Below are 24,293 nucleotides of genomic sequence, written 5' to 3' on the forward strand. Positions count from 1 at the left end.
TATCTCTGTCTCAGAAAACTTTTTTGAAAAAATTATTGTCACCCCAGACTACTGTGTATCTAACCATTCATCTTTCTGCCCACTGAAAATTTGCAAATTTCACTTAGTATTAATTGAATCATTGCTCGATCAAATTTCGCAAAGATTCGACAATATCATTTCCCTTACCAAATTGTTGACTGTTTCTATACTTTATACAAACACAGATTTTTTGCAATAATATTTCATCAAAAGGTGAAGTTTTCAATCATGTGAATTGTGCAGTCGCACACATTTTGAAAAGTAGAATACCGGAAAATGACGCAGTGTTGCAAAGAAACGCCTGCTGCAAAAAAAACTCAAAAGAAATCATCTCAGTTCTGCCCAGAAGCTTGCGTCTACCCAGACTCTTGGATCAGCTTTTTTGGAAAGGATTCGAAAAATTCAAAACTCAAAGTATGAGTCTGATTTGCTGAAAATTGTTGTTTGTCTCCTCGATGGTTAAGGTTTTGTAAATAGTGCAAGTGTCAATTTTTGTATTAATGACTGGATATTTGTTTATGAAAAAATTGTCAGAATCAATTTAATCTCAACTCAAAAATTTTTTCAACATTTCATTGTACAAAATCAATTTGAATGTTCAACAAAACTGCTCTTGCCTCCATCGCCGGTGGTTTTCTGGTGGTTCGGTGACTGGTGTCTTTGATGGTAATTGGGTTCTCCACAGATACTTCTTTTCTTCTTTTTCCCAGAAAGAGGAAATAGTTTACGGATTGAGCCACATATCTGGAGTCAAGAACCTCGGGATAGACCATCCCAACTTGTTGTGCACTCTGTGACATCATTCTCATTGTTACAAAGTAATTCTGAGTGATGTTCGATCGTGATTTCGATCATCCTCCACACTTGATTTGGGACATCCATTTGAGCCAAAAAAATCCCAGAGACTGACTCGAGCACCTTGATTGTCATCATTCCTGGCAAGAACTCAACCGAGTATGTGAGGTTGTTATTCTGAACGGAGAAGATCATTCTGAAAATGTCGGTAATTAAGTTGAAGCAAAAAGATTTTTACTTAGGGTTGCGGCATACGATCAACTCAAATGTGTGGGTTTAACCAATCAGGATAGTTTTTCCGTAAATGGACCTTAGTCGTATCATGGCCTTTTTGACAGTTTTTTGTTTCCAACTACACAAGTTTTCTTTCATCTTAGGTTGTCGTATCCAATCAAAAGACCCTTTTAAAGACCTAAATCTTCCAAGTAAGCAAAAAATACAGACAGAAGCAATCGCAAAAAAAAACTATTTACCAATTTTTTGCTGTAAAAATTTAAAAAATATATTGCCAATACAAGTAAAAAAAGAAACAAAAAATGATAGGTAGCATTTTACAAATTCCCCCTTCAATTCATTTGAGTTTTTTCTATATAAATAATCAGAAGTTGTTGATTTCTGAGTAGATATTCAATTTTTTTGATTTTGATGTAAGTTTGAGAAGATGAGTTTTTTAAGCAATTCTCTGGAAGTCTTATTCCAAACCTGATCATGCAGGATTTTGAACTTTGAAAGTCTTTATGGAAATGGTAGGTTAAAGAACTTTGCGTGGAAATTTTGACACATTTGGGAATTGGGTAGGTAATAAAAAGAGTCTTGGATTTTTCATTATACGACTTTTTGATTAACTTCAAATTTTCTGAAAAAAAAACAAAGTTTCTTTTCTAGTCAGGTGCATTTCAGCAGTAGGCTTATAGCTTTGATACTCAATACTCGGTTCATAAATAAAATTTTTGATTGAGTACGTTGCCCTAAAAAGGCATTTGTTGTTTCGTAAAACTCTATTTTGGACAACATAAACGTGAATATGCACTTAGTAAACGTGAACATGAAAAAAGTAGGAATCTACATCTATTTAATCAATAGGTAATTCAAAGAAAAAAATTTCTTTTTTTTGTAGAAATTTTAAATATTTTTAAAAGGCATTTTTCAAATATCAAATCGATTTTAATATTGGTCAATTCTGATTGGTTGGAATGGATTTTGTTTGATTAATTTGTTTGATTAATACCGATAAGAACAACTGTTCCATACCTTGTTCCACAATCTCTTTTTACCCAAAGTATCAAAGTAAGGTAAAATCTTTGAATAAATTTTTGGGACTTTTCAAATCTCCCATTTTGATATGTACAAAACAACAATTTTCTAATTTTTGATACTTTGTAAACCTCCAAACTTTTTAGATGCCGTTGCTTAATATAAACGAAAAAATGAAGTGTGAAGAATGTCACAAAGAGTACAGGGAAGCTGATAAAGCACGACATGAAAGATGCGTTAAGGTGTTTTTCTTGTCCCGATTGTATTTATTTTACTTACAACTAACAAAACTGAACTATCACGTGGCCAAGAAGCATGCTCTATCAACTTCCAAGCAATCAACGGTCTGCTCGTCCCGCGAAACGACTAACTACTCTCTCCAACAACATCGGCAAAAAGAACATGGTGCGAAACAAGGGAAACTAAACGTAACTTTAGCGGACTTGAACAAGAATGTGGAGAAGGAAGGGGAACTCAAAGAGGAGTTAAGTTCTTGTCAACACTTTCTGATGGATACAGAAATGAAAAACGGCAAACATAAAATATATAACTTTCAAATGTCAATATTGAAGACTTAAGTTTTTAGTTGGAAGCTTGATGAAGTCTTCAACAAGCTCGATTCAGCGGGATAATCAATATTGCTCTTGAATTTATATTTCGTAATGCCGAAACGTGAGGATATCGTTATTACTACGCACACGAAAAAAGCAAAGTGGAGATTTAGGTTAGTTACTAATGCTACAATTTCTGCTGCCTTGCTCAAAAACATTCCAATGAGGTGTCCGGACTCTGACTTATCCGAACTTTTACAAAGAAACTGTTCTGTAAATTGTGTTTTGTCAAACAAAGACAAGCATTTATAGTTACCTCCTCATGAAGAAATTATCGGATGCAACATCTCTATATACTATTTTGACGTACACGAGGGAAGTTACGTAGGAGAATTAACTCATCAAAGTAATGGAAAGTTTGACAAAAGTCAGACTAATGCGATTAAACAATCATATCATTCATACAAATAGTATACAGAATATTCGAACATTTTTTTTAATGTAAGCCTGTAAAGGACTGATAACTCATTTACTGCCCTGCAGAAATTAAATCTTCACTTTTTATATTGGAGATGGATGAAATACAGCAATAAAGGAGTTTTTGCATCACCGACTAAGTTAGATTCTATAAAATCATTACATATCATCAAAGAATGTATTCTTATATTGTGGACAGAACACTGCGAAAAATGCGGTCCTTTTCCACTCATCATAACTTCTGTTTGATTTTGTTCTAAATCACAACCAAAAACGTGACTCAAATCAGAAGTTTTAATTAAAAAACACTGGTTGATCCTCAGGTAAATGAATGGCTATTTTTGTGTTTTTTGATCTACTGACTAGTATTTTTCGTTAAATTCAAATGCTTGAGCACCTAGACGTTCTGTTCTCGAAATTCGATTTTCATGGCTTCAACTATATCAACAATAGTTGGATACAATTCTGGTTCAATATGCATCAGTTCAGTCTTTCTTTTCTCCTCAGAACTTTTTCTGCTATCTACGAATGTGAACTTTCCCCAAGTAAAAACTTGGTACAAAGAGGGGTAAAATTATTCTGAAATGGCAATCTCCCATTCTCCTTTCAAACGTATTTGCTCGGGTAGAACAATTGTAACAGAACTAAAACTATTGTTCGGGTGACAATTAAAAGAACTGTTGAAAACTAGCTCAATACTAAAAGAATTCATGACAACTGATCGATAGAAATTTAGCTTAGAAAAAAATTTACTTTTAATGTGTTCATTTTCTCAGCTGTTTTTGGTAGAATTTTCCATAACTTCTTGTTTGTCGAGATATTTGATGATGTATATGGCAGGTTTTTTTGTAGATATTGCCGAAATTTTAAAATTTTCTTTCAGTAATTTGTGGTTTGTATCCCTTTCGAAAAGGAATATCTTTCTTCGAAACTCTCACTCTATCTCAAACTTTAAATTTTGGTTTCTTATACCTTGTTAGAGCTTTATTGTACAGAACTGAGAGCAAATCAGTGTTTTTGACATCTCTAGGTGATTTTCCAATATATCTAATGACGCGATAATTCTTTGTGGACACAAATTGAGGTAACTTGTGAACGTATTTTTCACCATTATTTTCTATTTAGCGGTAAAATATGTGTTTTAATGATCTCGTGGCTCTCTCTGCAAATGCAGCTTTGGTCTTGCTCATTGTTGAGTAAATTTCAATGTATTTCTTCCTTGCAAAATTTTTTGGAAGTTCCCCCATTTTCTGTTCCTTTATCCTTCCAAGAATTACCATTTCTTTTTTTGAAAGGGATCTAAGTTCCTCTGTCTTTCATTTTGGCTTTCTTGTTGATAAAAATTTTGTGTGGATGTTGAGTTGCTTCCAAACTGGTAAAAGAAGTTTCTGGAAAATCGGTAATTCTTTGCTTTGGTGCACACACAAAGTCCGCAAAAGATTTTTTTGTTTCTCGATTATCTAATATGATATTTTCTGACTGATTTAGTTTATTTCTAGGAGATTTCAAAATTAAATAAGCGAAGAGTTTTTTGTTACTGGTTTGCATTCTCACATTCACAGCACTCTGAATAGAATCAAAATCTTTTGGTACAATCTCCTCCTTTTCATGTTTTTGTTCCAATTTGATTTTTTTGGAAGCGTACTTTGTACTTTGTGATTGATAAATTGAGTAAGGAATTAGAACAAACTGATCAATACTATGTCAATGGTTAAATGACAAAGGGAGGGATAAGAGATATTAGTTGTAAGCCTTTGAGCAAACTTAAAATAGTTCTCCTTTTATGCAGTAAAGTGCTTCTTCGTGTGAGTTCTGAAATGTCTCTTCGATATTTTACTAGATCTAATTTTCGGAGATCCTGTAGCTCGCCTCGTAATAAAATTACTAGAAACTCGCTGAGGAACTGAATGAAACTTTTTGGACGAAAAAGGATGATTTGTTTTTGAAGTTTTTGGGAAAATCTTGGAAATATTGGGAGTATAGAGACGTATTGTATGCTCGTCTTCCAAAAACTTCGTCTTCCAAAAACGTTCCTGCTGATAAAGATATTTTGATGGAGCTGAACCGCTTTTTATGCAATATTTTAGCAAATCCACTGTTTTTGGAGTTAAATCAATAAAAAATGACCATAAGGAATAGATGTTGCATCTTGATACAACTCTTTCAATTCAGATCCTAGACCTAGTTGTTGACTTAATGTTTCAATTTGTAAAACATCTCTCGGTGACTTGAAAATGACTATTTGCGTATTTTGTAACTCTAGATCTCTTCCCAATTTACTTTGATGAAACAAGTTATGCTTAAAAGATATTGTCTTTTGTCCCTTGTGTCTTCCAGCAGTAGCAATTTTTACGAACTGCTTAGAACTTGAAATTTCACCACAAGAGTCATCAAATAATTACAAGTATTTTGTCCCTTTATTGGGAACATTTTAAATCAGTTCAAATGCAACTCCTCGGATTTATGTCTTTTTTTGCATTTGTCCATAAAGAGCATGATAATATTGATAAAAATAGAAAATTTTGTCAAGTTTGGGTTGAAACGTACCAAATTTAAACCAATTAAAAATAGGATGCATTTTTTTAGATTCATTTGGACCAGCTAGGGAAAAAACTCGTTCTTTGTTAGAAGTTATTTCAATCATATTGTAGAAAGTAAGACATAACTGAATGTACTAGATTAAATTGCTACTCAAAATGTGTTTTCTTCACATGTATTGTAAAACATTTTTTGAATGATTTCACATGCTAGTATTTTAATTTGGGCAAAAATGGCACAAAAAAATTTTAAAAAATCTATCACACAAACGTCCAAAAGCTTCCACAATTTTTGCTCCTGTTTCTTTTCATCAAAATCAAAAATTCTTAAATTTAATTGCTTGTCACATTCATCACCCATCTCAACTTTGGAATGGAAATGATGATAGTTTTTAATCTTCAAATTTTTAAAATACAAGGTAGTACAAAATTATTTTAAATGATTTACAACTTATTAAAAACACATCGAGTCGTCGATGTTCCGTATGCAATAGCTTTTCGTTCTGCTCAGGGAAGAGTTTTTGCATGACAAAATTGGAAGTTGCTTCACCTCCAATCATAATCTTCATTTTTGAAAACGAAATTCGGAGGTTTTAAGCATGCGTAATCACTCAAGTTTGTAAACTTTATTCCCAAAATTTCTGACAGAACTGTTCGGAAAAAACTCCGGTTCTGTAGCTTTTATTTTTTTTTTCATTTTTTTTTCAAGCTCAGTATAATTTTCATTATGACTGCTCAAATTGCTTCGATGAAGATGCTTCATACACCAAGCAGCTTGAGATGATGCTGTGAAATTTTTGGGAGGATAAAAGGAATATCCCACAGTTTGTCCGTTTTTAAAAACTCTTTCACTTCTTATATTTCAGAACACTCAGTAGCCAAAACAACCAGACTCATAGTGTTGACTGTTTTCGCGGAAAGTTTCGATTAAAATGACTAAAAATCAAACAATGCATAAAATGTTGAAGCAAAAGTTTCAATATATATACAGAAAAACAATCCAGTCACGTGACCAAGAAAACAAGAACTAGAAAATCTAGGTAAAACAAAACCATAACCAGGTTCCTCATGCGTAGTAGACTTCACAGATCCAGCTGCATCATATAGAAGTGCATGAAGTCTGAAGATTTTTAAGTTTGCAAAAAAATCTATACAGGAATTGCCGTACCCAATTAGGCCCCCAAAAGGAACATTTTGATCCATTTCCTTCAAATTTATGTTTGTGTCCAAGACAACACAGGTACAAAGAAAGTAATTTTTTTCTTTTTGTCTTTGAAGACTTGTTCAAATAGAAACGTCTGAGAATTCTATTCAATTTCTGAACATTCATTTTTAAAAGTGTTTTCGTCAATAATGATACCATTTTTTTGAATATTTCTACATAAGACAAGAACGACGGAAAAAATATACCAATTTTTCAAACTCCTTTTTTTGTAACTGAAACTTTTTGTTTTTTTTTTCCATTTTTTTTCCTACGATATTCTACAAGATCTACTTTTTTATATATCTGAATGATAATTTATAAAAATTTACGCCTTCCGTTATGAAAAATCCACACAAGTTGCGAAATTTGTGACTTTGTATACAAATATTGCAAGATTGGTAGTTTTTGAGATTCCAAAACCGTTAGCGAAAGTTTCTTGGATTTTTCGTGTAAGACGATATGGGAAAGTCCCAATTTATTTTGAACCTTTAAAACAAATTTTCTGGAGAAACCATTGTTCCAACTCAAACTGCTCAGGTCAAAAATTTTCAAAACGTAATTCAAGAATTTGAATATTTGATTTTTGAGACTATATTAATATCACTCAACAAAATTATTGAACATTGCAGCTCTCAACAAACATAAAGTTTCCCAAGATTTGGGCGAGTTCTTCGAAATTGTTCAAAGTATAGTTGACATAGGCAAATTGCTTCGTTCTCTTTGGCAGTGAGGAATCAAATCTGAATGTAGGGTGGCTTGTTCACACTGTTCTTCTTGATTGTGACACACACCCTCCTCTTCTTGTATCTTGCTCTGTCATACATCGCATGACAGTTTGGAAGTTCCTGCACCATGGTTGAGTCTTTGTCAGAATAGGGTTCCAATACAGGAACGAGACAAAGGTTTTCAGCATCGTGATTAACAGTATTCCGTATTGCTGATATCCTTTCTCCTTCTTTTTCACCAAGATAGACTTGCTGAGATTTTTCAATTTTCCCCGATTCATTTTTCCTTAGCAATTGGAAGCAAGGTTCAAAGTAATTTTTTCGCATGACCATGAAAACAAAAACTAGAAAATCTAGGTAAAACAAAACCATAACCAGGTTTCTCATGCGTAGTAGACTTCACAGATCCAGCTGCATCATGTAGAAGTGCATGAAGTCTGAAGATTTTTAGGTTTGCAAAAAAATCTATTTAAGAATTGCCGTACCCAATTAGGCCCCCAAAGGAACATTTTGATCCATTTCCTTCAAATTTATGTTTGGGTCCAAGACAACACAGGTACAAAGAAAGTAATTTTTTCTTTTTGTCTTTGAAGACTTGTTCAAATAAAAACTTCTGAGAATTCTATTCAATTTCTGAACGTTCATTTTTAAAAGTGTTTTCGTCAATAATGATACCATTTTTTTGAATATTCCTACATAAGACAAGACCGAGGGAAAAAATAAACCAGTTTTTTAAAATCTTTTTTTTGTAACGGAAACTTTTTTGTTTTTTTTTTCCATTTTTTTCCTACGATATTCTACAAGATCTACTTTTTTATATATCTGAATGATAAGTTATAAAATTTTACGTCTTCCGTTATGAAAAATCCACACAAGTTGCGAAATTTGTGACTTTGTATACAAATATTGCAAGATTGGTAGTTTTTGAGATTCCAAAACCGTTAGCGAAAGTTTCTTGGATTTTTCGTGTAAGACGATATGGGAAAGTCCCAATTTATTTTGAACCTTTAAAACAAGTTTTCTGGAGAAACCATTGTTCCAACTCAAACTGCTCAGGTCAAAAATTTTCAAAACGTAATTCAAGAATTTGAATATTTGATTTTTGAGACTATATTAATATCACTCAACAAAATTATTGAACATCGCAGCTCTCAACAAACATAAAGTTTCCCAAGATTTGGGCGAGTTCTTCGAAATTGTTCAAAGTATAGTTGACATAGGCAAATTGCTTCGTTCTCTTTGGCAGTGAGGAATCAAATCTGAATGTAGGGTGGCTTGTTCACACTGTTCTTCTTGATTGTGACACACACCCTCCTCTTCTTGTATCTTGCTCTGTCATACATCGCATGACAGTTTGGAAGTTCCTGCACCATGGTTGAGTCTTTGTCAGAATAGGGTTCCAATACAGGAACGAGACAAAGGTTTTCAGCATCGTGATTAACAGTATTCCGTATTGCTGATATCCTTTCTCCTTCTTTTTCACCAAGATAGACTTGCTGAGATTTTTCAATTTTCCCCGATTCATTTTTCCTTAGCAATTGGAAGCAAGGTTCAAAGTAATTTTTTCGCATGAAGTCTGGAAATTTTTGAATAATCCATAAAGGAATTTCCAAATCCAAGTAGACCTCCAAAAGGGAACTTTTGGTCCATTTCTTTCAAATTTATCTTTGGGTCCAAAACAATACAGGTACAAAGAAAGTAATTTTTTCTTTTTGTTTTTGATAAAAAGTCATGCTTATTCAAATTAAAATTTCTGAGAATTTCAACCAACTTCTGAACATTCATTTTCTACAGTGCATTCGTCAAAAATGTTACAAGTTTTTTTGAGTTTTTCTACATAAAAAGAACTGAGGGTTAAAATCATCCAATATATCATACTCATTTTTTTCCAACTGAAATTTCTGATTGTTTTTCCGAATGTTTCCTTTTCCACGTTATTCTATAAGATCTATTTTTTTAATATCTCAACGACAGCTTTGAAAAACTTTATGTCTTCTATTATGCATAGTTCACTCAAATTGAGAAATTTAAGATTCTGTATCCAAATCTTGCAATTTTGGTAAATTTTAAGATTCCAAAAGTGTTTGTGAAAGTTTTGCGGACTTTTCTTATAAGACGAAATGAAAAAACCCCCAATTTATTTTGAAGCTTTAAAACATGATTTCTGGAAAAACCAATGTTCCAACTTATACTGCTCAGCTCAAAGAAATTTTAAAAAAAATTCAAGAAGATGAATATTTGAATTACATGACTTTACTAACATCACTCAACAAAATTATTGAACATTACAGTTCTCAACAAACATAAAATCTCCCAAGACTTGGGCGAATTCTTTGATTTCTTTCAATGTATAGTTGACATAGTCAACTTGCTTCAAGACTTCGTTCTCCTTTGCAGTGAAGAGTCAAATCTGAATGTAGGGTGGCTTGTTCACACTGTACTTCTGGATTTTGACACACACCCTTCTCGTCTTGTATGTTGCTACGTCACACACCGCAAGACAGTTCGCAAATTCCTGCTCCATGGTTGAGTCTTTGTCGGAATAGCATTCCAATACAGGAACGAGTCCAAGGTTTTCAGCATCGTGAATATCAGTGTTCCGTATTGCTGATATCCTTTCTCCTTCTTTTTCACCAAGATACACTTGCTGGGGTTTTTCGATTTGTGCCGATTCATTTTTCTTTAGCAATTGGAAGCAAGGTTCAAAATACTTTTTTTCGCATGAAGTCTGGAAATTTTTGAATTTGCAAAAAAGTAATCCATACAGGAATTTCCGTATCCAAGTAGACCTCCAAAAGGGAACTTGTGGTCCATTTCTTTTAAATTTATCTTTGGGTCCAAAACAATGCAGGTACAAAGAAAGTAATTTTTTCTTTTTGTATTTGATGAAAAATCATGCTTATTCAAAATAAAATTTCCGAGAATTAAAACCAACTTCTGAAAATTCCTTTTCTACAGTGCATTCGTCAATAATGTTACAAGTTTTTTTGAATGTTTCTACATAAGACAGAACTGAGGGGATAAAATGAACCAATATATCATATTTTTTTTTCCAACTGAAACTTCTGATTGTTTTTCCCAGTGTTTCCTTTTCCACGATATTCTATAAGATCTATTTTTTTAATATCTCAACGACAACTTTGAAAAACTTTATGTCTTCTCATATGCAAAGTCCACTCAAATTGAGAAATTTGTGATTCTGTATCCAAATTTTGCAATTTTGGTAAATTTTGAGATTCCAAAAGTGTTAGTGAAAATTTCGCGGAATTTTCTTGTAAGACGAAATGAAAAAATCCCCAAATTATTTTGAAGCTTTAAAACATGATTTCTGGAAAAACAAATGTTCCAACTTATACTGCTCAGCTCAAAAAAATTCTAAAAAAAGATTCAGGAAGATGAATATTTGAATTACATGACTATATTAACATCACTCAACAAAATTATTGAACAGTACAGTTCACAACAAACATAAAATCTCCCAAGACTTGGGCGAGTTCTTTGATTTCGTTCAATGTATATTTGACATAGGCAACTTGCTTCAAGACTTCGTTCTCCTTTGCAGTGAAGAGTCGAATCTGAATGTAGGGTGGCTTGTTCACACTATACTTCTTGACTGTGGCACACACCCTCCTCTTCTTTTATGTTGCTATGTCATACACCGCATGACAGTTCGCAAGTTCCTGTTCGATGGTTGAGTCTTTGTCGGAACAGGGTTCCAATACAGGAACGAGTCCAAGGTTTTCAGCATCGTGAATAACAGTGTTCCGTATTGCTGATATCCTTTCTCCTTCTTTTTCACCAAGATACACTTGCTGAGGTTTTTCGATTTGTGCCGATTCATTTTTCTTCAGCAATTGGAAGCAAGGTTCAAAATATTTTTTTCCGTTGTAGGGTTTTTGGAACCAAGAGAATCTCCCAGTTTTTTTTGATTTTTAGCAAATTCAATATACTTGGTGCGTATCTTTTCATGAATACATTTTTGATTTGAGACTCAGAGCCAACTGATCAGCAGTAGATGTTTCAAAATAATGATAATTGTAAAAAGATAGAGATTAGGAAATGTAGATGACTCACTGCACATTCCAAATAAGGTATTATTACCTTATATGGAATAATGAGTAGGTGATGATCCATATATTGACATTGCGTAGGTGCTGAAAGTACTAAATAAGCTATTCAATATAGGGAAATATTATTTTCAACAAGTAATCGGTGATGGCATCTGCTATGTACCAAACATATCCCACTTTTTATTCGGACTACAAGGCAAAATCTCCTTTTATCTCTGTCTCAGAAAACTTTTATGAAAAATTTGTTGTCACCCAAGACTACTGTGTATCTAACCATTCATCATTCTGCCCAGTGGAAATTGCAAGTTTCACTTAGTATTAATTGGATCAGTGCTCGATCAAATTTCGCAAAGATTAGACAAATATCATTTCACTTACCAAATTTTTGACTGTTTTTATACTTTATACAAACACAGATTTTTTCGCAATGTTGTTTCATCAAAAGGTGAAGTTTTCAATCACGTGAATTGTGGAGTCGCACACATCTTGAAAAGTAGAAGACCGGAAAATTACGCCGTGTTGCAAAGAAACGCATGCTGCGAAAAAAATCAAAAGACATCATCTCAGCTCTGCCCAGAAGCTTGCGTCTACCCAGACTCTTGGATCAGCTTTTCACAATGTACAAAATAACAAGGTTTTTAACAATGTACAAAATTAGTTTGAATTTCTATCAAAGCCGCTCAAAGAAGATGAATATTTGAATTACATGACTGTACTAACATCACTCAACAAATCTTATTGAACATTACAGTTCTCAACAAACATAAAATCTCCCAAGACTTGGGCGAATTCTTTGATTTCGTTCAATGTATAGTTGACATAGACAACTTGGTTCAAGACTTCGTTCTCCTTTGCAGTGAAGAGTCGAATTTGAATGTAGGGTGGCTTGATCACACTGTACTTCTTGATTGTGACATACACCCTCCTCTTCTTGTATGCTGCTATGTCATGCACCGCATGGCAGTTCGCAAGTGCCTGCTCCATGGTTGAGTCTTTGTCGGAATAGGATTCCAATACAGGAACGAGTCCAAGGTTTTCAGCATCGTGAATAACAGTGTTCCGTGTTGCTGATATCCTTTTTCCTTCTTTTTCACCAAGATACACTTGCTGAGATTTTGCGATCTGTCCCGATTCATTTTTCTTTAGCAATTGAAGCAAGGTTCAAAAATTTTTTTCCGTTGTAGGGTTTTTGGAACCAAGAGAATCTCTCAATTCTATTTTGATTTTTAGCAAATTCAATTTGTTGGGAAGGAGTTCTTTTCATTAATACATTTTTGATTTGAGACTCAGAGCCAACTGATCAGTAGTAGATGTTTCAAAACAATGCTATTTGTAAATATATAAAAATTAGGAAATGTATATAACTCACTGTACATTCCAAATAAGGTATTATTACCTTAAATGGAATAATGAGTAGGCGATGATCCATATATGGACATTGCGTACGTGCTGAAACTACTATATAAGCAGTTCGATGTTGAGAAAAATCATTTTCAACAAGTAATCAATGATGGCATCTGCTATGTGTTAAGCATATCCCACTTTTTATTTGGAGTACAATGCAAAATTTCTTTTTATCTCTGTCTCAGAAAACTTTTATGAAAAAATTATTGTCACCCCAGACTACTGTGTATCTAACCATTCATCTTTCTGCCGACTGAAAATTTGCAAATTTCACTTAGTATTAATTGAATCATTGCTCGATCAAATTTCGCAAAGATTCGACAATATCATTTCCCTTACCAAATTGTTGACTGTTTTTATACTTTATACAAACACAGATTTTTTGCAATAATATTTCATCAAAAGGTGAAGTTTTCAATCATGTGAATTCTGCAGTCGCACACATCTTGACAAGTAGAATACCGGAAAATGACGACGTGCCAACAAATTCCCAGAGACTGACTAGAGCACCTTGATTGTCATCATTCCTGGCAAGAAATAAACCGAGTATGTGAGGTTCTTAATCTGAACGGAGAAGATGATTCTGAGAAATACGTTACCGAGTAAAGGAAAATGGAACAAGGAAACTGATTAATTTTGAGCTAAATGCCGGTAATTAAGTTGAAGCAAAAAGATTTTTACTTACAATTGCGGCATACAATCAACTCAAATGTGTGGGTTTAACCATTCATTTTTTGATTAACTTCAAATTTTCTTTTAAAAAATTCTTTTCTAGTCAGGTGTAACTCAGCAGTAAGCGAATAAACACAACACCGAACAAACACAACACTGAATATGCACAACATCGAACAAACACATCACCGAATAATTGTGTTTTGGAAACACAACGAAAAGCATATTGCCGAGTTAGGCATATTTGCGGTTCAATCATTCCCAAATCATTAGCTAGTATAATCCAATTCTAGTGAATTCATGAGGGCAGTAGTTGAGATAAACCGAAAGTGAGACGATTAGTATTTCAACTGGCAGTTGATCAATGTAGTATTTCGTTCTATTCTCGAAATTCGATTTTCATGGCTTCAACTATATCAACAATAGTTGGATACAATTCTGGTTCAATATGCATCAGTTCAGTCTTTCTTTTCTCCTCAGAACTTTTTCTGCTATCTACGAATGTGAACTTTCCCCAAGTAAAAACTTGGTACAAAGAGGGGTAAAATTATTCTGAAATGGCAATCTCCCATTCTCCTTTCAAACGTATTTGCTCGGGTAGAACAATTGTAACAGAACTAAAACTATTGTTCGGGTGACAATTAAAAGAACCGTTGAAAACTAGCTCAATACTAAAAGAATTCATGACAACTGATCGATAGAAATTTAGCTTAGAAAAAAATTTACTTTTAATGTGTTCATTTTCTCAGCTGTTTTTAGTAGAATTTTCCATAACTTCTTGTTTGTCGAGATATTTGATGATGTATATGGGAGGTTTTTTTGTAGATATTGCCGAAATTTTAAAATTTTCTTTCAGTAATTTGTGGTTTGTATCCCTTTCGAAAAGGAATATCTTTCTTCGAAACTCTCACTCTATCTCAAACTTTGAATTTTGGTTTCTTATACTTTGTTAGAGCTTTACTGTACAGAACTGAGAGCAAATCAGTGTTTTTGACATCTCTAGGTGATTTTCCAATATATCTAATGACGCGATAATTCTTTGTGGACACAAATTGACGTAACTTGTGAACGTATTTTTCACCATTATTTTCTATTTAGCGGTAAAATATGTGTTTTAATGATCTCATGGCTCTCTCTTCAAATGCAGCTTTGGTCTTGCTCATTGTTGAGTAAATTTCAATGTCTTTCTTCCTTGCAAAATTTTTTGGAAGTTCCCCCATTTTCTGTTCCTTTATCCTTCCAAGAATTACCATTTCTTTTTTTGAAAGGGATCTAAGTTCCTCTGTCTTTCATTTTGGCTTTCTTGTTGATAAAAATTTTGTGTGGATGTTGAGTTGCTTCCAAACTGGTAAAGGAAGTTTCTGGAAAATCGGTAATTCTTTGCTTTGGTGCACACACAAAGTCCGCAAAAGATTTTTTTGTTTCTCGATTATCTAATATGATATTTTCTGACTGATTTAGTTTATTTCTAGGAGATTTCAAAATTAAATAAACGAAGAGTTTTTTGTTACTGGTTTGCATTCTCACATTCACAGCACTCTGAATAGAATCAAAATCTTTTGGTACAATCTCCTCCTTTTCATGTTTTTGTTCCAATTTGATTTTTTTGGAAGCGTACTTTGTACTTTGTGATTGATAAATTGAGTAAGGAATTAGAACAAACTGATCAATACTATGTCAATGGTTAAATGACAAAGGGAGGGATAAGAGATATTAGTTGTAAGCCTTTGAGCAAACTTAAAATAGTTCTCCTTTTATGCAGTGAAGTGCTTCTTCGTGTGAGTTCTGAAATGTCTCTTCGATATTTTACTAGATCTAATTTTCGGAGATCCTGTAGCTCGCCTCGTAGTAAATTTACTAGAAACTCGCTGAGGAACTGAATGAAACTTTTTGGACGAAAAAGGATGATTTGTTTTTGAAGTTTTTGGGAAAATCTTGGAAATATTGGGAGTATAGAGACGTATTGTATGCTCGTCTTCCAAAAACTTCGTCTTCCAAAAACGTTCCTGCTGATAAAGATATTTTGATGGAGCTGAACCGCTTTTTATGCAATATTTTAGCAAATCCACTGTTTTTGGAGTTAAATCAATAAAAAATGACCATAAGGAATAGATGTTGCATCTTGATACAACTCTTTCAATTCAAATCCTAGACCTAGTTGTTGACTTAATGTTTCAATTTGTAAAACATCTCTCGGTGACTTGAAAATGACTATTTGCGTATTTTGTAACTCTAGATCTCTTCCCAATTTACTTTGATGAAACAAGTTATGCTTAAAAGATATTGTCTTTTGTCCCTTGTGTCTTCCAGCAGTAGCAATTTTTACGAACTGCTTAGAACTTGAAATTTCACCACAAGAGTCATCAAATAATTACAAGTATTTTGTCCCTTTATTGGGAACATTTTAAATCAGTTCAAATGCAACTCCTCGGATTTATGTCTTTTTTTGCATTTGTCCATAAAGAGCATGATAATATTGATAAAAATAGAAAATTTTGTCAAGTTTGGGTTGAAACGTACCAAATTTAAACCAATTAAAAATAGGATGCATTTTTTTAGATTCATTTGGACCAGCTAGGGAAAAAACTCGTTCTTTGTTAGAAGTTATTTCAATCATATTGTAGAAAGTAAGACATAACTGAATGTACTAGATTAAATTGCTACTCAAAATGTGTTTTCTTCACATGTATTGTAAAACATTTTTTGAATGATTTCACATGCTAGTATTTTAATTTGGGCAAAAATGGCACAAAAAAAACTTAAAAAAATCTATCACACAAACGTCCAAAAGCTTCCACAATTTTTGCTCCTGTTTCTTTTCATCAAAATCAAAAATTCTTAAATTTAATTGCTTGTCACATTCATCACCCATCTCTACATAAGACAAGACCGACGGAAAAAATATACCAATTTTTCAAACTCCTTTTTTTGTAACTGAAACTTTTTGTTTTTTTTTCCATTTTTTTTCCTACGATATTCTACAAGATCTACTTTTTTATATATCTGAATGATAATTTATAAAAGTTTACGTCTTCCGTTATGAAAAATCCACACAAGTTGCGAAATTTGTGACTTTGTATACAAATATTGCAAGATTGGTAGTTTTTGAGATTCCAAAACCGTTAGCGAAAGTTTCTTGGATTTTTCGTGTAAGACGATATGGGAAAGTCCCAATTTATTTTGAACCTTTAAAACAAGTTTTCTGGAGAAACCATTGTTCCAACTCAAACTGCTCAGGTCAAAAATTTTCAAAACGTAATTCAAGAATTTGAATATTTGATTTTTGAGACTATATTAATATCACTCAACAAAATTATTGAACATCGCAGCTCTCAACAAACATAAAGTTTCCCAAGATTTGGGCGAGTTCTTCGAAATTGTTCAAAGTATAGTTGACATAGGCAAATTGCTTCGTTCTCTTTGGCAGTGAGGAATCAAATCTGAATGTAGGGTGGCTTGTTCACACTGTTCTTCTTGATTGTGACACACACCCTCCTCTTCTTGTATCTTGCTCTGTCATACATCGCATGACAGTTTGGAAGTTCCTGCACCATGGTTGAGTCTTTGTCAGAATAGGGTTCCAATACAGGAACGAGACAAAGGTTTTCAGCATCGTGATTAACAGTATTCCGTATTGCTGATATCCTTTCTCCTTCTTTTTCACCAAGATAGACTTGCTGAGATTTTTCAATTTTCCCCGATTCATTTTTCCTTAGCAATTGGAAGCAAGGTTCAAAGTAATTTTTTCGCATGAAGTCTGGAAATTTTTGAATAATCCATAAAGGAATTTCCAAATCCAAGTAGACCTCCAAAAGGGAACTTTTGGTCCATTTCTTTCAAATTTATCTTTGGGTCCAAAACAATACAGGTACAAAGAAAGTAATTTTTTCTTTTTGTTTTTGATAAAAAGTCATGCTTATTCAAATTAAAATTTCTGAGAATTTCAACCAACTTCTGAACATTCATTTTCTACAGTGCATTCGTCAAAAATGTTACAAGTTTTTTTGAGTTTTTCTACATAAAAAGAACTGAGGGTTAAAATCATCCAATATATCATACTCATTTTTTTCCAACTGAAATTTCTGATTGTTTTTCCGAATGTTTCCTTTTCCACGTTATTCTATAAGATCTATTTTTTTAATATCTCAACGACAGCTTTGAAAAACTTTATGTCTTCTATTATGCATAGTTCACTCAAATTGAGAAATTTAAGATTCTGTATCCAAATCTTGCAATTTTGGTAAATTTTAAGATTCCAAAAGTGTTTGTGAAAGTTTTGCGGACTTTTCTTATAAGACGAAATGAAAAAACCCCCAATTTATTTTGAAGCTTTAAAACATGATTTCTGGAAAAACCAATGTTCCAACTTATACTGCTCAGCTCAAAGAAATTTTAAAAAAAATTCAAGAAGATGAATATTTGAATTACATGACTTTACTAACATCACTCAACAAAATTATTGAACATTACAGTTCTCAACAAACATAAAATCTCCCAAGACTTGGGCGAATTCTTTGATTTCTTTCAATGTATAGTTGACATAGTCAACTTGCTTCAAGACTTCGTTCTCCTTTGCAGTGAAGAGTCAAATCTGAATGTAGGGTGGCTTGTTCACACTGTACTTCTGGATTTTGACACACACCCTTCTCGTCTTGTATGTTGCTACGTCACACACCGCAAGACATTTCGCAAATTCCTGCTCCATGGTTGAGTCTTTGTCGGAATAGCATTCCAATACAGGAACGAGTCCAAGGTTTTCAGCATCGTGAATATCAGTGTTCCGTATTGCTGATATCCTTTCTCCTTCTTTTTCACCAAGATACACTTGCTGGGGTTTTTCGATTTGTGCCGATTCATTTTTCTTTAGCAATTGGAAGCAAGGTTCAAAATACTTTTTTTCGCATGAAGTCTGGAAATTTTTGAATTTGCAAAAAAGTAATCCATACAGGAATTTCCGTATCCAAGTAGACCTCCAAAAGGGAACTTGTGGTCCATTTCTTTTAAATTTATCTTTGGGTCCAAAACAATGCAGGTACAAAGAAAGTAATTTTTTCTTTTTGTTTTTGATGAAAAATCATGCTTATTCAAAATAAAATTTCCGAGAATTAAAACCAACTTCTGAAAATTCCTTTTCTACAGTGCATTCGTCAATAATGTTACAAGTTTTTTTGAATGTTTCTACATAAGACAGAACTGAGGGGATAAAATGAACCAATATATCATATTTTTTTTTCCAACTGAAACTTCTGATTGTTTTTCCCAGTGTTTCCTTTTCCACGATATTCTATAAGATCTATTTTTTTAATATCTCAACGTCAACTTTGAAAAACTTTATGTCTTCTATTATGCAAAGTCCACTCAAATTGAGAAATTTGTGATTCTGTATCCAAATTTTGCAATTTTGGTAAATTTTGAGATTCCAAAAGTGTTAGTGAAAATTTCGCGGAATTTTCTTGTAAGACGAAATGAAAAAATCCCCAAATTATTTTGAAGCTTTAAAACATGATTTCTGGAAAAACAAATGTTCCAACTTATACTGCTCAGCTCAAAAAAATTCTAAAAAAAGATTCAGGAAGATGAATATTTGAATTACATGACTATATTAACATCACTCAACAAAATTATTGAACAGTACAGTTCACAACAAACATAAAATCTCCCAAGACTTGGGCGAGTTCTTTGATTTCGTTCAATGTATATTTGACATAGGCAACTTGCTTCAAGACTTCGTTCTCCTTTGCAGTGAAGAGTCGAATCTGAATGTAGGGTGGCTTGTTCACACTATACTTCTTGACTGTGGCACACACCCTCCTCTTCTTTTATGTTGCTATGTCATACACCGCATGACAGTTCGCAAGTTCCTGTTCGATGGTTGAGTCTTTGTCGGAACAGGGTTCCAATACAGGAACGAGTCCAAGGTTTTCAGCATCGTGAATAACAGTGTTCCGTATTGCTGATATCCTTTCTCCTTCTTTTTCACCAAGATACACTTGCTGAGGTTTTTCGATTTGTGCCGATTCATTTTTCTTCAGCAATTGGAAGCAAGGTTCAAAATATTTTTTTCCGTTGTAGGGTTTTTGGAACCAAGAGAATCTCCCAGTTTTTTTTGATTTTTAGCAAATTCAATATACTTGGTGCGTATCTTTTCATGAATACATTTTTGATTTGAGACTCAGAGCCAACTGATCAGCAGTAGATGTTTCAAAATAATGATAATTGTAAAAAGATAGAGATTAGGAAATGTAGATGACTCACTGCACATTCCAAATAAGGTATTATTACCTTATATGGAATAATGAGTAGGTGATGATCCATATATTGACATTGCGTAGGTGCTGAAAGTACTAAATAAGCTATTCAATATAGGGAAATATTATTTTCAACAAGTAATCGGTGATGGCATCTGCTATGTACCAAACATATCCCACTTTTTATTCGGACTACAAGGCAAAATCTCCTTTTATCTCTGTCTCAGAAAACTTTTATGAAAAATTTGTTGTCACCCAAGACTACTGTGTATCTAACCATTCATCATTCTGCCCAGTGGAAATTGCAAGTTTCACTTAGTATTAATTGGATCAGTGCTCGATCAAATTTTGCAAAGATTAGACAAATATCATTTCACTTACCAAATTTTTGACTGTTTTTATACTTTATACAAACACAGATTTTTTCGCAATGTTGTTTAATCAAAAGGTGAAGTTTTCAATCACGTGAATTGTGGAGTCGCACACATCTTGAAAAGTAGAAGACCGGAAAATTACGCCGTGTTGCAAAGAAACGCATGCTGCGAAAAAAATCAAAAGACATCATCTCAGCTCTGCCCAGAAGCTTGCGTCTACCCAGACTCTTGGATCAGCTTTTCACAATGTACAAAATAACAAGGTTTTTAACAATGTACAAAATTAACTTGAATTTCTATCAAAGCCGCTCAAAGAAGATGAATATTTGAATTACATGACTGTACTAACATCACTCAACAAATCTTATTGAACATTACAGTTCTCAACAAACATAAAATCTCCCAAGACTTGGGCGAATTCTTTGATTTCGTTCAATGTATAGTTGACATAGACAACTTGGTTCAAGACTTCGTTCTCCTTTGCAGTGAAGAGTCGAATTTGAATGTAGGGTGGCTTGATCACACTGTACTTCTTGATTGTGACATACACCCTCCTCTTCTTGTATGCTGCTATGTCATGCACCGCATGGCAGTTCGCAAGTGCCTGCTCCATGGTTGAGTCTTTGTCGGAATAGGATTCCAATACAGGAACGAGTCCAAGGTTTTCAGCATCGTGAATAACAGTGTTCCGTGTTGCTGATATCCTTTTTCCTTCTTTTTCACCAAGATACACTTGCTGAGATTTTGCGATCTGTCCCGATTCATTTTTCTTTAGCAATTGAAGCAAGGTTCAAAAATTTTTTTCCGTTGTAGGGTTTTTGGAACCAAGAGAATCTCTCAATTCTATTTTGATTTTTAGCAAATTCAATTTGTTGGGAAGGAGTTCTTTTCATTAATACATTTTTGATTTGAGACTCAGAGCCAACTGATCAGTAGTAGATGTTTCAAAACAATGCTATTTGTAAATATATAAAAATTAGGAAATGTATATAACTCACTGTACATTCCAAATAAGGTATTATTACCTTAAATGGAATAATGAGTAGGCGATGATCCATATATGGACATTGCGTACGTGCTGAAACTACTATATAAGCAGTTCGATGTTGAGAAAAATCATTTTCAACAAGTAATCAATGATGGCATCTGCTATGTGTTAAGCATATCCCACTTTTTATTTGGAGTACAATGCAAAATTTCTTTTTATCTCTGTCTCAGAAAACTTTTATGAAAAAATTATTGTCACCCCAGACTACTGTGTATCTAACCATTCATCTTTCTGCCGACTGAAAATTTGCAAATTTCACTTAGTATTAATTGAATCATTGCTCGATCAAATTTCGCAAAGATTCGACAATATCATTTCCCTTACCAAATTGTTGACTGTTTTTATACTTTATACAAACACAGATTTTTTGCAATAATATTTCATCAAAAGGTGAAGTTTTCAATCATGTGAATTCTGCAGTCGCACACATCTTGACAAGTAGAATACCGGAAAATGACGACGTGCCAACAAATTCCCAGAGACTGACTAGAGCACCTTGATTGTCATCATTCCTGGCAAGAAATCAACCGAGTATGTGAGGTTCTTAATCTGAACGGAGAAGATGATTCTGAGAAATACGTTACCGAGTAAAGGAAAATGGAACAAGGAAACTGATTAATTTTGAGCTAAATGCCGGTAATTAAGTTGAAGCAAAAAGATTTTTACTTACAATTGCGGCATACAATCAACTCAAATGTGTGGGTTTAACCATTCATTTTTTGATTAACTTCAAATTTTCTTTTAAAAAATTCTTTTCTAGTCAGGTGTAACTCAGCAGTAAGCGAATAAACACAACACCGAACAAACACAACACTGAATATGCACAACATCGAACAAACACATCACCGAATAATTGTGTTTTGGAAACACAACGAAAAGCATATTGCCGAGTTAGGCATATTTGCGGTTCAATCATTCCCAAATCATTAGCTAGTATAATCCAATTCTAGTGAATTCATGAGGGCAGTAGTTGAGATAAACCGAAAGTGAGACGATTAGTATTTCAACTGGCAGTTGATCAATGTAGTATTTCGTTCTGTTCTCGAAATTCGATTTTCATGGCTTCAACTATATCAACAATAGTTGGATACAATTCTGGTTCAATATGCATCAGTTCAGTCTTTCTTTTCTCCTCAGAACTTTTTCTGCTATCTACGAATGTGAACTTTCCCCAAGTAAAAACTTGGTACAAAGAGGGGTAAAATTATTCTGAAATGGCAATCTCCCATTCTCCTTTCAAACGTATTTGCTCGGGTAGAACAATTGTAACAGAACTAAAACTATTGTTCGGGTGACAATTAAAAGAACCGTTGAAAACTAGCTCAATACTAAAAGAATTCATGACAACTGATCGATAGAAATTTAGCTTAGAAAAAAATTTACTTTTAATGTGTTCATTTTCTCAGCTGTTTTTAGTAGAATTTTCCATAACTTCTTGTTTGTCGAGATATTTGATGATGTATATGGGAGGTTTTTTTGTAGATATTGCCGAAATTTTAAAATTTTCTTTCAGTAATTTGTGGTTTGTATCCCTTTCGAAAAGGAATATCTTTCTTCGAAACTCTCACTCTATCTCAAACTTTGAATTTTGGTTTCTTATACCTTGTTAGAGCTTTACTGTACAGAACTGAGAGCAAATCAGTGTTTTTGACATCTCTAGGTGATTTTCCAATATATCTAATGACGCGATAATTCTTTGTGGACACAAATTGACGTAACTTGTGAACGTATTTTTCACCATTATTTTCTATTTAGCGGTAAAATATGTGTTTTAATGATCTCATGGCTCTCTCTTCAAATGCAGCTTTGGTCTTGCTCATTGTTGAGTAAATTTCAATGTCTTTCTTCCTTGCAAAATTTTTTGGAAGTTCCCCCATTTTCTGTTCCTTTATCCTTCCAAGAATTACCATTTCTTTTTTTGAAAGGGATCTAAGTTCCTCTGTCTTTCATTTTGGCTTTCTTGTTGATAAAAATTTTGTGTGGATGTTGAGTTGCTTCCAAACTGGTAAAGGAAGTTTCTGGAAAATCGGTAATTCTTTGCTTTGGTGCACACACAAAGTCCGCAAAAGATTTTTTTGTTTCTCGATTATCTAATATGATATTTTCTGACTGATTTAGTTTATTTCTAGGAGATTTCAAAATTAAATAAACGAAGAGTTATTTGTTACTGGTTTGCATTCTCACATTCACAGCACTCTGAATAGAATCAAAATCTTTTGGTACAATCTCCTCCTTTTCATGTTTTTGTTCCAATTTGATTTTTTTGGAAGCGTACTTTGTACTTTGTGATTGATAAATTGAGTAAGGAATTAGAACAAACTGATCAATACTATGTCAATGGTTAAATGACAAAGGGAGGGATAAGAGATATTAGTTGTAAGCCTTTGAGCAAACTTAAAATAGTTCTCCTTTTATGCAGTGAAGTGCTTCTTCGTGTGAGTTCTGAAATGTCTCTTCGATATTTTACTAGATCTAATTTTCGGAGATCCTGTAGCTCGCCTCGTAGTAAATTTACTAGAAACTCGCTGAGGAACTGAATGAAACTTTTTGGACGAAAAAGGATGATTTGTTTTTGAAGTTTTTGGGAAAATCTTGGAAATATTGGGAGTATAGAGACGTATTGTATGCTCGTCTTCCAAAAACTTCGTCTTCCAAAAACGTTCCTGCTGATAAAGATATTTTGATGGAGCTGAACCGCTTTTTATGCAATATTTTAGCAAATCCACTGTTTTTGGAGTTAAATCAATAAAAAATGACCATAAGGAATAGATGTTGCATCTTGATACAACTCTTTCAATTCAAATCCTAGACCTAGTTGTTGACTCAATGTTTCAATTTGTAAAACATCTCTCGGTGACTTGAAAATGACTATTTGCGTATTTTGTAACTCTAGATCTCTTCCCAATTTACTTT

This window comes from Symsagittifera roscoffensis, chromosome 4 (assembly GCF_963678635.1).
Source record: "Symsagittifera roscoffensis chromosome 4, txSymRosc1.1, whole genome shotgun sequence".
Classification (NCBI taxonomy): domain Eukaryota; kingdom Metazoa; phylum Xenacoelomorpha; order Acoela; family Convolutidae; genus Symsagittifera; species Symsagittifera roscoffensis.